Below are 14,471 nucleotides of genomic sequence, written 5' to 3'. Positions count from 1 at the left end.
ACAGAGGGGGAAAGAGAGGAAAACACAGCACTTCTTTTGTCACACTGCCTTTGTGTGCTGTTTGTTGAAGGCCTATTGTTCCCTGTTGGTGTGTTTTGTTGCTGTTGCCTATTTCAGCATCTCTGGTTCAAAGAGCTGGACACTCCCCCTCTGTTCTCCTAATCCCCCCCTCCGACTCACTGACCAGACAGCAGTGGCCATTAAGGTCACTTGTGTTTTTCCAGCAGCCCCATCCAAGTAAAAAGCAGTGTACACCGCCTTTTAAATATTAACAGCAGAGAACATACTGAGGCATCTTAAATGTGACGTCTCTGGACTGTTACTGAAATAACTTCTGGAGACATAAAGCCATAAAATTAAAAAATAAAATCTAATGAAATAATAGAAAATATTAAGACTAAAAAAAGAAGTCCCTAAAGCTGCATCCATCTGAGGTATCTGTTGTTTGCATGGTGGCGCCCCCTTCACATCACTGTGTGATGTACAGTTTAAATCCAACACTGTAAAGAAAGACTTCACGTCTGCCATCAGTGACGTCTCTCCTCTGAATAAAACAGTTCGATCCACGTCTCCACACTCTTTGTCCTTGGCGAGAGCGGAGGAGAGACAGGGAACAACATTCTGGCCGCACGTCGACAGTGTATAAATGATGTGTTGAGCGGACAAGTGGAGGAAAGTATGGATCAGGACAACTGTAGCCAGCTCAGGTCATCTGATCTGTCAAAGACAGCAAAAACAGAGGACATGCTTGTACAGGGATTTCCATCATTTGATGCAACTGGTTAGCCGCAGTTTGCTGCTCCCATTTGCTGCCATTAAATACTAGTCACAGACATAAACATCCATATGATTGCCTTTGAACTCAGCAGTTGCTGCAGTTACACGTCCACCAGTTACAGAGCAACATTATCAATTATTTTGAGCCGTGTATATTTTTCATACTCAGCCTCTTTCTTCGTGATGACCTTTCCTGTTACGAGCCTCTCAGCGACTGCAGACACGGCTGGGTCATAGTTTAAGCTTGCTGCTGCTATGACCTCATCATTCCTACAGGTAAAAACATAAAATTAAATGTATATATATATATATGAATTACTTTTTTGTGATTGCAGATGTTTATGTTGACAACAGCAGCTTTTTTCTCAACTTACTTGATGTACAGGGCCAGGAACTTCTTGTCCTCAAATTTTCCTTTCATTACAATGTCAGTGTATCCCTCCCCATAACCTGCACACAACCAGAGTAAAACATGGGTTACGTGTAATGCTGATAACTGATGATGCTGCAACCTGATCATGCTGCGACCACCTCAGTCATGTGACTGTGTGTGGTGTGTGTCTGTGTGCCCACCTGCGTATCGGATGGTTGTACCCAGTTGGACGGTCCAGTAGAAAGGAACTGAGGTGAGTTCAATTTGTTTATTCAGCATGTTCAGAGCTGCTATCCTCCCTGAACGACAACAAATAAACATTCACATTTAAATTGAAATAAAACCAAGTAAGATATCATAAACACCAGATATTAAACAGATAATCTTCTAAAAGAAGAACAGAGCATGAGGGTAATGCAAAGTATGTACCAGTATGCTGTATCTCTTAATATGTACTCTTTTAGAGATTTTTTTTCTATGTAGCACCACATACTAGGAAAAATGTTACTACTAGTCACTTTCAAAGTCTCATATATCTCTGACATCAGATCGAGCGTCACACACTGTGGCACAGACGCTGGTAGCCCAACAATCATCTTACTTTTTACGATAATTATTTGTCAAGCATCCTGTAATGTATGCAGAAATGTTTTGATTGAAATCCTAAACAAAACATAATTCCAATAACTGTATCAACAATATCTGTTGACATCATATAAATTAGATCATAAAAAGCTGAATACTTGAATATTATCTTGCTTTTCATTTAGAGGTCAGAGGCTGATTTTACAAAAATATTTTAGATTGGTTCTAATGTTTTAATTTTGTTCTTACATCATCTCAACTCCACTACACGTTGCTGAGATTCTGGGGCAGAAACTGTTTTTATTTTACTAATGGAAGTTATTTGTACGATCAAAGAAGAAATATGTAAATCCCCGGGGTTCAAGAACGAGTGCTGCAGTCCAAATGGTGACTTGAAGCCACAGAATTGTGATCTATGGTTGAAGCCAGTTGTTTTCCCCTTCTCTCTACCCCCCAGACTTAAAGCTCGGGTTAGCAAAGTAAATATTTTACGTATGTCTCCTTTAAACTCTAAACTGATTTTCCTGGGTAAAATGTCCTGTAACTGTTGAGCATTTTCTGCTTGAGTGAACAGAGTTAAGCAGTATTAATTTACCCAGAATTCCTACCTGAGACAGTCAACAACTAAACAACTTTGTGCAACAGATCATTTTAGAGCTCTTAGCCAGATTGAAGCCAGTCATTCTTCATGCAACCAGCTACAGGACTGTGACTACATTTACATTGTGAATACATTACCATGTGCTTGTGCCATCTGCCAGTGTCCAATGTTGACCAGCTGGTTTTTAGCCATCGCCAGGGGGAAGGTGGCCAGGTCGCCCCCACAGAACACATCAGGGACATTAGTGCGCATGTACTGCAGGAGGGAGATACAGACAGAGAACTGATGATTTATGGTGCAAAATGTACTGATTAATGAGAGAACACACACGTTTATCACCCATAATGTTATGTTTAGGCCTCCTGGAAAACTTGTGCCCTGTTTAACACCTCAAAGAAAATACTTAACACTGTTTTGTCAACTTGATATTTAAATTACTTTTTCTAAGTTTACAGGAATTGCTTATTATCACAATTTTAAACTGATGACATGTTTCATTTATCTCTTATAGAAATGTGTTGCCCAGTTTGTGGTAAAGGGTAGGTTTACCACTTCAATATGTATCTAAATATTGGAATTTATTAATGCCAAAGAAAAGAAAAATGTTAGAAAATTATTTGTACACATAAAGCAGTAGGGTCTGTGGGACTCCAGATAGGTAGGAGGTGGTAAATCCTGACAAAACACAAGTTTTAAGAATAGATGTTGTGTGCTGAGACTGAAGGCCACAGAATGAGTTTTAGATCAGGGGTGTCAAACTCTAGTTCTTTAGTTCAGGAGTCACACACAGCCCAATTTTATCTCTGGTGGGTCAGATCAATTAAACTATTGTATAATAACCAATAATTAACACCATCTCAAAAACATTCACAGTTAATGACCCAGGCCGTATGTTTGACACCCCTGATCTAGATAATCAGGTGAACGGCAGGTAATATCAGCTGACCTTGTCGACTATGACAAAGTTTTTTGAGTCCATCTGTATTTTGCTGCCTCGCAGGAACTCTGAGTTAGGTTTGATGCCTGGTGGAAGAAAGAGAGAGAATAAAAGTGGTTGACATGATTTGTGGTGTCTTAGCGTGAACTGATTAGATTTCAAAGGTCACTGTGACCTCACGCCTGTCCCATTCTTGTGAAAGTTTTGTGTGACTTTCCCCAAATTGGCACAAATGTCCACTTGGACTGAAGGATAAACTGCCTAAAATAATATATAGTGCTCCAAAGAATGTAAAACTGAAAAATAATTATAATTATCAAGTATGATCAAATGTAGTTACTGAATTTCTAACTAATACCTTTAATTTACTATAGAAGCTGTCAAGCATTCTCCAAAGGTCATCATAACATGTTTCACTGTTTTTATATGAAGTGATTGAAAAGTCTGACTGATAATATAAAGATATTAAAAAGCAATAAAAGGAATTAGCCTATATGAATAAAGATATTGTATGGAGATGTGTATAAATGTGAAATCATAAAAACCTGGCACTTACCAATACCAACAATCAAAACATCTGCTGGAACAACTTGTCCACTTTTAAGCACAACCTCCTTCACCTTGAGGAAGAAAGGACAAACGAGACAGAGGACAGCAATGATTGAAAGTGTTTATATTTTCTCAAAACTATATTTGACAGTGTTTACTGATGTTTAAGTCTGAATTTGATTTAAACTAACAAAAAAAGGTGTATTTTTCCACGTTACCTTGCCTTCCACGCCTTTGACCTCTGTCACATTATCATTCATGTAGAATTTCACATTTTTCTCTGACAGCATCTGCAGGAACAACAGAGTTTAAACCAGAAGTAAATGAGCTGAAAAGAGAAGTAATGTGAACACATTATACAGGACGGTTTCTCTCTCTGTCTCTCTTTCTTACCGTCATGGTGAATTTGCCAATTTCGCGACCCAGTGTGTTCTGGTACGGCAGCTCACTGCTGCCGATCACTGTGATACTGGAGGCCTTGTCTATCAAATAAGATGCGATTTCCATTCCTGAAAAAAAAAGGTGCAGTAAAGAATGTCAGAAAGTAGAAATTATTCAAATAAACACCCAATAAAAGAAGATAAATACAACTGTATGGAGCCCCGAAATTGACAAAAAGTAGTAAAAAGTTATCAGACAAATCAACAATATAACTAGAGAGAAATATAAATCTGTATAATGCTTCATGTAAACACGCATACGCTCCCATCTCATTAGCATAATAAGTAAAATGAAAATGGGGAATATTGGTGGATGAGGAAAATATGGAATAAAATGTGTGTTAGGAACAAAACAAAAAATGCAAGTGATGCAACGTACATAGGACTTCTAGCCAAAGCTTATTTGCAGTCCTTGTCCCTGGTTAGGGGGACAGGTAAACAGGTTAATTGGTGACAGGTGACAGTATCGTGATTTGATTGAAAGGGGCATCTTTGAAAGTCTCAGTCATTCATAAGCGTGGATGAGGCAAGGTTCACCACTTTGTGGAAAAAAGCAAATAGTCCAACAGTTTAAGAACAACATTTTTCATCACAAAACTGCAAAGAGAAAGGATTTCACCAACTACAATCCATAATACCATTAAAAGATTTAGAGAATCCAGAGAAATCTCTGCACAAAAGAGGCAGAAAAAACCAGCATTAAATGCCTGTGACGTTTGACCCCTCAGGTAGCACTGCATTAAAAACCATTAAAAACCCACAGAATTGTATGAAGGGTACTACATCAGCTCCGGAACAGTACTCAAAAACATTTTCAGTAAACACAGTTTGTCACTGCAAGTCTACAAATGCAAGTTAAGACTCTACCATGCAAAGCAAAAGTCATATATCTCACACGTCACAACAGCGTGACTTAATTGTAAAAGAGTTCAGGTACCTGCAGTCCAGACCTGTCTACCACTGAAAATGTGTGGTGCATCATAAAGCACAAAATACAACAACAGAGACGCTGGTCTGTTGAGCGCCTGAAGTCGTATATCAACCAAGAATGAGAAAGAATTTCACTGTCAAATCTTTAGTGTCCTCAGCTCCCAAACACTGAGCGTTGTTAAATGAAAAGGTCATGTAACACAGTAATAAACACGCCCCTGTCCCAGCCTTTTTGGAATGTGTTGCAGGCATTAAATTCAGAATGAGTGTATAAATACAAAAAACAATAAAGTTGATAAATTTGAACATCAAATATCTTGTCTTTATACAGTGAATGTGGGTTTTTTATTTATCTTTTACACAACATCCCACATTTTTTGGAACTGAAAAAGAAAATAAAACGTTAAAGGAAAAGTGTAAAAACCGTTATATTTTACTTTTAAAAAATATTTTTCTTTACAAATTCGATTACTTATTTGTAGATGTTGGGCTTCCAAACAAATGATAAATGGAAAATTGATGAAAAAATCGAAACTCCTGATGTTGTAGCTACATTTTACAATCAGATTAACCATTGCAGTTGATTTGATGCTGTTATGTATTTTGTCCGCAGTTTGTTATTACTACTACACATCACCAGTCCAGGCAAATGTAAAAATCTGCGCATATTTTGCACGCTGCAAATACAGTACCAACAAAAGAGGTTCCCACGAGGACGACGTTGCAGCCCAGACAGGCTGCGTGGATTTGCCGGGCGTCTTCTGGTGTCTCCAACATCTTGACATTGTCCAGCTTCATGCCAGGCACGTCCAGACCCTTTGCTCTAAAGGACAGGCCATGACTCTGTTTATAAGCAATGCAGTACTGTGTAGTGGTGCTGCAACAATCACCTCTTTCCTTATGCAAAGCTAAAATACAGTTATCACATCTGCTGCGGTTTTACTTAGAAATATAACTATGAAATATTTAAAACCTGGCTGTCTGTGGAGCTGAGGATGATGCTGAATACACTTTAAGGTAACACATTTAATTATTAATTTTAACTATTATTAATTTTAATGTGCATAAACAGTCTGCAGCTTCCAGCTTGCTGCCCTTTATAATACATGTTACATGGTGGAAGTCAGTTTAACGGATAACCTTTGATGGATTCAGCTGCTGCTCGAGGCTAACATTACCTTTTGACTCACATTTAACCTGAAATAAAGCTTTTTGTTGAACATGCATGTCATCTCTTGTGAGTGTCTAACACAGTCATTCCCAGACTGGGTCTGGACCCACAGGTAGGTCACTGGAGATTTTATTTGGGTCCCCAAGTAAATTATACTGATGGAGGAAATTCAGCAAATTTAAGATTTATTCATACAGAAAAAAACATGAAATGGTCTGTTAACTAAATTAATTTCTTAAGTTTTAACGTGTATATGTTTTCAATAAATCATCAAGATAATATAGTGTGACGCACATATTATAGTAAAAATAGTCAGGAATGTAACATACAACTGAACTCTTCCCAGAATTTATTGATTGAGAATTAATTGTGACTTGGGTTGCAACAGTTTGCCATTTTTAAAAAGTGAGTCCCCAGGAAAAAAAAAGTTTTTGAAGCACTGGTCTAATACATTAATCTCGTTTATTGTTCTTTTTCTATATTATAAGTAGTCCTTGGATGAGAAAAAAAATGATTACCTTCTGCTAAGCATTCCAACACAGACACCACTCTCCCCAACTCAACTCTAACTTATGGCAGCCAGATCTTCACAATGAAAGACTTTTCACTTAGCTGTCAGTCCCTTTTTTGTTCTGTCCTTAGACGCCTGACAACTATCACAAAACCTGCAAGTTTGTCTTAAAGTCATAATGTACAGTGCTGTGTTTTTGTTTTTCAAATATTTACCAGGTACATTTTCTGTTTGCTAGTTTCTTCCTAAATTAAACATAATTATTGGTGTGTGCATTTGAGAGATGGCTTTGTAGGTCCACAAAATTATTGGGCTGACCCTGGTTTCAAATTAAATGTTTGCACACACACATATATACAGTATTTGTGTGTGTATTTGTGTGTACCTGCAGCCTGTTGAGATGAGGAGCTGGTCATAGCGCTGGACCGAACCATCATCAAATGTGACTGTCTTCTTGTCTGTGTCCACTGACAGCGCCTGTAAACACAGCGAGACGCTTTAAAACTCAAGAATTATGAATCCGTCCCAGGACAAGATGAACATGTTATTTATTGTCTGGAGGAACAGACAACACAGTGCATCAGGGAAAAGACAGTTCACACCACCACAAGTATCAAGTGTAACATGTGGTTAGAAATAGTTTGAGGAAGACTGAGGAGACAGGGGAAAGAAAATCAACTCACTTCCTTCCTGAGCCACACCTCGATGTCGTGCTCATGGAAAAACTCAATCCTCCTCAGCACAATGCTGCTACTCTCCACATTCATTACCTGCGACATGGGTGCAGGATGTGTGTTTGTGTCCAAGTATTGGGAGTCAGTTAAAAAAACATATACATACACACATCTCTCACTAAAATGTTGGTGTTCTCCAGGAAATACCTTGCTGAGTCGGGTTTTGTCGTAAGGTAAAAGTTCGTCTCTGCTGGCCATGATGATTCTGCCACCGAAGTTTTCCTGACGCAGAACCTCAGCGCAGATCAACGACGCAGCTCCTGCGCTTACAGAGAGTGAACACACACACACACGCACGCACACACACACACACACACACACACACACACACACACAGTGGGAAAACATATCACTGTAGGACAAACTCACACATGCCGTTACCTTCATTATAGTGTAGTTATCCATTTAAATCCATCCTTATATTTGATTTACTGTGTAGTCCTGCTACTCAGCTACATAGTTCCAATGAAGCAACTCTCTGTATCAACACAAGACAATTACCGGGCACCATCATTGTACATATTTAGAGTCGGTGTATGGTTCTATTTTCTAGTTTTAGTCCAGTTTGTAGTTCAGATTTTAGTTATTTATACAAATTTGTATAATCAATAATATTAATAGAGAGGTACAACCAAACCTATCTACACTTTAAAAGTAACTGCAAAGCTGGTAAACATGCCATAAAAATAATATTGTAGTTCTGCTCAGTTCTCAAGAGTAAATGCAGCAATGACAGCATGACAGCAACAAACATTAAAGGGACAGTTCACCCAAAAATCGAAAATATACTGTATATTTTTCCCCTGGCCTGTAGCGCTACGTATCCATTCAGATTTATTCGGTGCAAGTTGTAGAGTTTTGGAGATACTGCTGCCTACTCTCCAATACAATGGAACTAGATGATACTTGGTCTGTGGTGTTCAAAGCACCAAAAAATACATCTGAAAAATTCAAAAACCAGTGTCTCTTTCCAAAGATAATAACCCAGTTCTTCAAAATAAGCTCAGATCTTGTTGTGAGCGGTTTCATGTAGGAACTACTCTCTTTCTGCACCAGAATCTAACAGAACCAAAGTGGACGTATCAGATTCTACATGTTGTTGTGCACCGTGCAGTGCCCTCTGTTGATGACATCCTTGATTACAATGATTCCACTCAAAACTGGTGGAAATGCAGGCTGGTTCACTAGATAGAACCAAGGTTCCAGGATTTTGAACAGGACTGTTTCAAGGACCAGAGCTTATCTGAAGTCAGGGCGCTGCTTGGACCAGTATTAGTATCAGTTCACCCTACTATCTCATAACAGTATTGTTGCCATGAAAAAGTTTCAGCTTTAAATGGCAGCGCCACACACAGACATGGACACACAAAGACGTACTGTACAGAGCGGTCCACACTCACCTCCTCCCAGCAGCAGAATGGTATGATTTACTCCTGGTACTGCACCTCCCATTTTTTTCATTCTTTTTTCCTGCCTGAGAGTCTGAAGTGTGGATAAAACACACCATCATACAAACTCATCAGTAAGCAGAATTAAAAAACAATGTATCCCAAATATAGCAGCCATACTGATGCATAGCAGGGTAAACACAGATGTTACCAATAATTAAAGCCACGTTCCATTCTGGTCAAACAGAGTCAGGGTGCTGCTATTGTGGATGTTGGCTCACTGGAAAGGCTCTGATACACTAAATGGAACACAACCTAATTAGTATCATCGGTAACATCTGTGTTTAGCTGACTATTTCATATCAGTATGGCTGCTGTGAAAAAGGTCTAGGTTAGAAAATTACATCAAGCGAAAATTCAGATCCTTTTTCTTAATCCAAGTTGTTCTGTTTGTGTTGTTTTTATTTATAGTCATTTCTAGTTATTACAAATATCTGTTAAAGTTTACTGTTTCAGTGCCCTGATGTCATTTTGAATTTCATATGTATAAATAAAGATAATTGGCCGATACACTGCTTGGAATTTTTTGTACTTTATGTCATATCACCATATAACGATATCCAGAATCTGACATGATATCTAGTCTGATATCACGGGATCAATATATTATTGATATACTGTATCACTGACAGCTCTTTGAACTCTTCAATTTGTGGCTTCTGTGGGACAACTTACGTCTTCACCATTATTATAAATCTTTTTCACAGGAGACAATTTAACATGTCACAGTAAGAAAGGTAAAAATGAGTACTGGCTGAATTCCATTTAGCTGCTTCTGTTTCAGTGTCGTGATATTGCTCATGTGGCCTTGAAAAGAACAAGATCCTTCATTTATGTTATAGGTAACACTGTGCTTTCCATCTATGACAAGTCAAAATGTCTCCTTTTAAAAAGTTTGTATTTCCTGCATGTTTTTTAATCCTCCACTTGTTAAAATCACAGCATAGCTACACTAGATAAACCTGAACATCTTTTACTATCATTTTAAAGACTAAAGCCCATACAAGAGTTTTCTTTTTTACTGGAAAATAGTTGTTAAGCCACCACAGTTTCAGAGGGGGATATTAATAGCAGGTAATGATCTGAAATGTTTTAGAAGAGCATTTTATCTTTGAACCACTTTAAGTGCAATAATACCGTCAAAACTATTGAACAGAAACAAAAAATACAAAAACATTAGCCCTCACAAACCAGCATACCATGTGCTCTTATTTCCACACTGAACACAGTAAATGTATATTAATGTGATGAGACAGGAAGCGCAAAGTGACGTCAACTGAAAAAGAAAATTTAAAGTACTGACCTTTTTGTTTATAGACACGTACACTTTGCTGTTCTGAATTTTGACCTTCAAAAGAGAAAAAGACAAAATTGAAATGACAAGCAAGTGTCCTCATAAGGTAAATATCCGTCTGTGTGTCTGGTTTGTACCTGGTGGCGGGGTAAACAGTCCATACCGGGGTACTCCTCCAGATCTCCCGTATGGGCGTTGAAACAGCTGCCGTGCCACGGGCAGCGTACTGTGGTGCCCCTAATAACCCCTGAACACACACACACACACACACACACACACACATCGTTTATTTACTCTGTGTTACTGTTAAGAAATGTAGCTGTAATTTAAGAAAAAAAACTATTACTACTAAAACAATATGGTGGATAAACTTTATGTGACAGATAAAAATGTGTTCATGAACTTACACCTTGTGTCTCTTTACCTTTACTGAGTGGAGCGCCGTAGTGTGTACACTGGTTACCGATGGCACTGTATTGGCCCTCGCTGCGTGTCAACAGCACGCTGTGATGTCCCACTTCAACCTCCAACATCCTGAGGTAACACACACACACACACACACACACACACACACAAAGAGAGAGAGAGATATACAGATACTGCAATAAGATTTACACCTAAATGGAATTTTTTAATGGACTTTTATATCATTAAACAAGTTGTACTTAAACATATGGAATATGTACCTGTGGCCTTTGCTTTGTATATTTATACTTATTTACACCCAAAAATGAAAATTCAGTCATTATCGACTCATCCTCATGCCAGTTTAAGGTTAGGTTAAGTTTTTTAGTCCATAAAACACTGCTGGAGTTTCACAGGAAAAGAGTGTTGCCAAGACTTGCCAAGCTGACTTGAAAGATGTAATTTACATCATGTTTATATCCTAAATCTTCACTGTAGATCCTCAGCTAGGAGTCACACTCACGTCTGAACTGGGTGTGTGTGGTGTGACGGTGTGCACACGCGATTTAGGAAAGTTGGATTACACCAGACGAGCCGTATGGAGGCATTTCATGTTTACTTTTTTATTATTATTATTGTTTTTTCCATTTGAAGACTGGTTACCATTTACTTCCATTGTCCGGGAGGTTCTACAACTTTTTTCTTGTGAAACTCCGGCAGTAGTTTGTGGACCAAAGAACTAAACCTTAAACTTGAGTTGGAACAATAACTCAGAAAGTCTAAGAAAATATTGTTGTTGTCTCTTGATGTCAGGACAGGAGTAATCTCTGGTTGTTTAGTTTATATTAATTTGTGTATTGGATATCAGTTTTTTTCTCATACATAATTTGTAATTTGGTATTAACAGGCTTGCGGAGTAACAGATTACATTGAACTGGATTATGTAATCTGGATACAAAAAAGGTAACTGTATTCCATTACAGTTACAGATAAAAATGATGTGATCAGGTTACAGATACATTTAGTAAAAATGGAGATTATTAGTATATAAGAATTATAAAATAAAGAACAATATACTAGTCAATAACTTGTGCAGTTTTTCTCCATTAATCAATTAGTTATTTCGTCCATGAAATGTCAGAAAGTGTCAGAAGAATATTCATGTTACCCACAGAGATGAGTCAGGAAATCAGGAAATATTCACGTTTAAGAAACTGAAATCTGAAAATGTTGTTTTTTTAAATTAGAAAATTATTCAAAATGATTAATCGATTATCAAAATAGATGCAGATTAATTTAATAGTTGATTAGCAATACATCAATTGTCGCTTGTCCAGCTGTTCCTTCCTTTGTTGTGTGCAGCTGATTGATTGATTGATTGATTGGTTGGTTGATTGATTGATTAACTGATTGATTGAAAGAAAGCTTTTACCCAGTGAAACATTTTTTTCACTAGAGGCCACTGTGCATGGTAGTATATCGTTATTTATTTTAAAATTGTAATGTATGTATCTGTAATGTATTACAGTTACTTTTTTGGTATTCAGATTATGTAATCTGGTTACATGTAGTCCGTTACTCCCCAAACCTGGATACATGCTTGGAAACAGTCTGGTTATCTTCATTTATTGGTTAAGATATCAGTAATAAGTCCTGATAATATATAACAGCAGGTTGTGCAGCAGCAGCAGCAGGTTGTGAACACCCCCCCTCCTTACTGTCCATCCTGCAGGTCTGACTCCAGACACACCACCTCTGTCAGCTCCCCTGATGTGTCCTCTGGATCAGAGTCCGGATACTCCTGACGGGCTGCACGCATGCACACAAGCACACACACACACACACACACACACACACATACACACACACACATACACACACGAATGCATGCACAAAAATTAAAGTAGTTAAACAAACTACATCAATTATTACGGATGTAATTTAATTAATGATTCAGATTTGCACTCAGAAAACGCTCAGAGGCACCTAAGCTGCTGTCAGAGATGGATAATCTGACTTCTGCTAACTATCGAACTGATCTGTTGTTCAAACTGTAAAAATGTAAACGGGTTACTCACGTGGTTTGGTCCCAGACATGTCTCTGATTCAATTATAACACCACAAATACACACAGAGCTCCTCCAGAAACATTAACAGTCACTCAGATGCTCCGCTGAAAGAAGTTTTTCTGCGCCCACAGTTTGTTTTCTGCTCATCAGCTCGATGATGGGATAGGAGTCCGTTTCCACGGCAACCGGTCCATCCCCAACCCTCATCCCTTGATCCCGGACTCTGTCCTGTGAAAAGTGCACAATTTGGGTTTGATAACGAGACAAAATCAGCCGAAAAGAAGTGAGTTTTGGGCGTGCGGTGAATGGACAGTTTGGGTGATGTGAGTGGTCATGTTCAGCCCCGTTATTGTTGCAGAGAAAGGCGATGGAGGTCCTTTGTGTGTCCGTGTAGAGAAAGGCTGACGAGGCAGTCGACGCTGAATGGACGGGCCACAAAGCACCACTTACAAAACCGGAGGTATATTATCATTCACACGAGTCGTTTCAAGTTTCAAGGTTCATCACTGCAAAGCTCAAGGATTTAAATTAAACGCTGCACAGACAATCATTAATTCATCATCAAATGTTAAGCGCGAAAATTAAAGCACTCTGGTGTAATTAAAGTTTTGCGTTTATAATTGGCGCAAAAGTAGGGGAGACTGGGGTCACTTGCAACATTGTAATATCCTTTATAGCTTGCAGACTGCATGAATTACACTGCTAATTTTTTGACGGAAGAAACAAATAATTAATAATACAGTTGATATATTTTCACCAGTAAGGAGAGGACTATAATATTAAATTTAATGCACAAAGTTCATGCTGAAAGGTTGGGGGCAATTGGCCATTCACAAGTTTTGCCCCCTTTTCCTCTGTGATGTAATAACGATTGAGCAAGCTTGGTGCATGACATTATTATTTTTTTTTCCCTGGATAATGAAAGCATGACCCTCCCTCGCCTGTCTGTGATTGCTTTATTTTGATATCCAATAACAATCATAACTCCTTATTATGCTAAATTTGTCACTACTCACTTTTCAGAAGTGAAGTTGCTAAGAGGGTCTGAAAAGTTGCAAATCTGTTGGCGACACAAGCAGAGCTTTGTCGACAAGCGCTGCTTTCTGCCCCCTAGTTGTGTGCATCTCTGTGGTGACGTTGCAGTAACACGCGTCTATTCACATCTTAAGTTTGCAAAACTCTAGCTAACTGGCTAGCTAATCTACATCTATTTCTAGTTAGCTAATTGCATATAATAGCTAACATTAGCAAATGAATGAGTTTTACTAACATCAGGTATCTAAAGATGTGACTGCAAATATTTGCTGCTTTTACAGGTCCTCCAGCAACAAATTACAAAACAACAAAGTACAAAATTTGCTCAGGACTTAGGAAGTGTCAAATGTAACACTGAAAAAAAATGATCATAATAACCTGCAGTATTGCAGCCATGATAAAATTATTTATATTAGACAGCAATGCCTATATTAGTATAGTTTGCTCATGATTTTGATGATTTTAACAAATAACCCACAGATCAAATTGATGTAACTTTAAATTTGCTGTCATCTAAACCAGTGTTTCCCAACCTTTTTTACTTGGAGCCCCCCCCAACCTGGAAATCAGGAAAGCTGAACCATATCCTTCATATCTCAGAATCATTTTGTG

General features: G+C 38.2%; 1 pseudogene across 1 annotated transcript; it reads right to left on the bottom strand.

The window, feature by feature from the left end:
* Positions 1-527: 527 nt before the first annotated feature.
* Positions 528-13,102, bottom strand: LOC146319092 (apoptosis-inducing factor 3-like; annotated as a pseudogene). Its single transcript, XR_014771588.1, has 19 exons — positions 12,834-13,102; positions 12,474-12,564; positions 10,775-10,884; positions 10,488-10,597; positions 10,360-10,404; positions 9,009-9,090; positions 7,756-7,868; positions 7,558-7,644; positions 7,260-7,351; positions 5,885-6,015; positions 4,216-4,331; positions 4,041-4,112; positions 3,830-3,893; positions 3,283-3,359; positions 2,474-2,591; positions 1,351-1,449; positions 1,152-1,227; positions 943-1,047; positions 528-717 (listed from the first exon to the last, which is right to left on the bottom strand). The product of XR_014771588.1 is annotated as an apoptosis-inducing factor 3-like (transcript).
* Positions 13,103-14,471: the final 1,369 nt, after the last annotated feature.

This window comes from Lutjanus erythropterus, chromosome 11 (assembly GCF_056507025.1).
Source record: "Lutjanus erythropterus isolate fLutEry1 chromosome 11, fLutEry1.hap2, whole genome shotgun sequence".
Classification (NCBI taxonomy): Eukaryota; Metazoa; Chordata; class Actinopteri; order Lutjaniformes; family Lutjanidae; genus Lutjanus; species Lutjanus erythropterus.
This window is presented reverse-complemented; position numbering and strand designations above follow the sequence as displayed.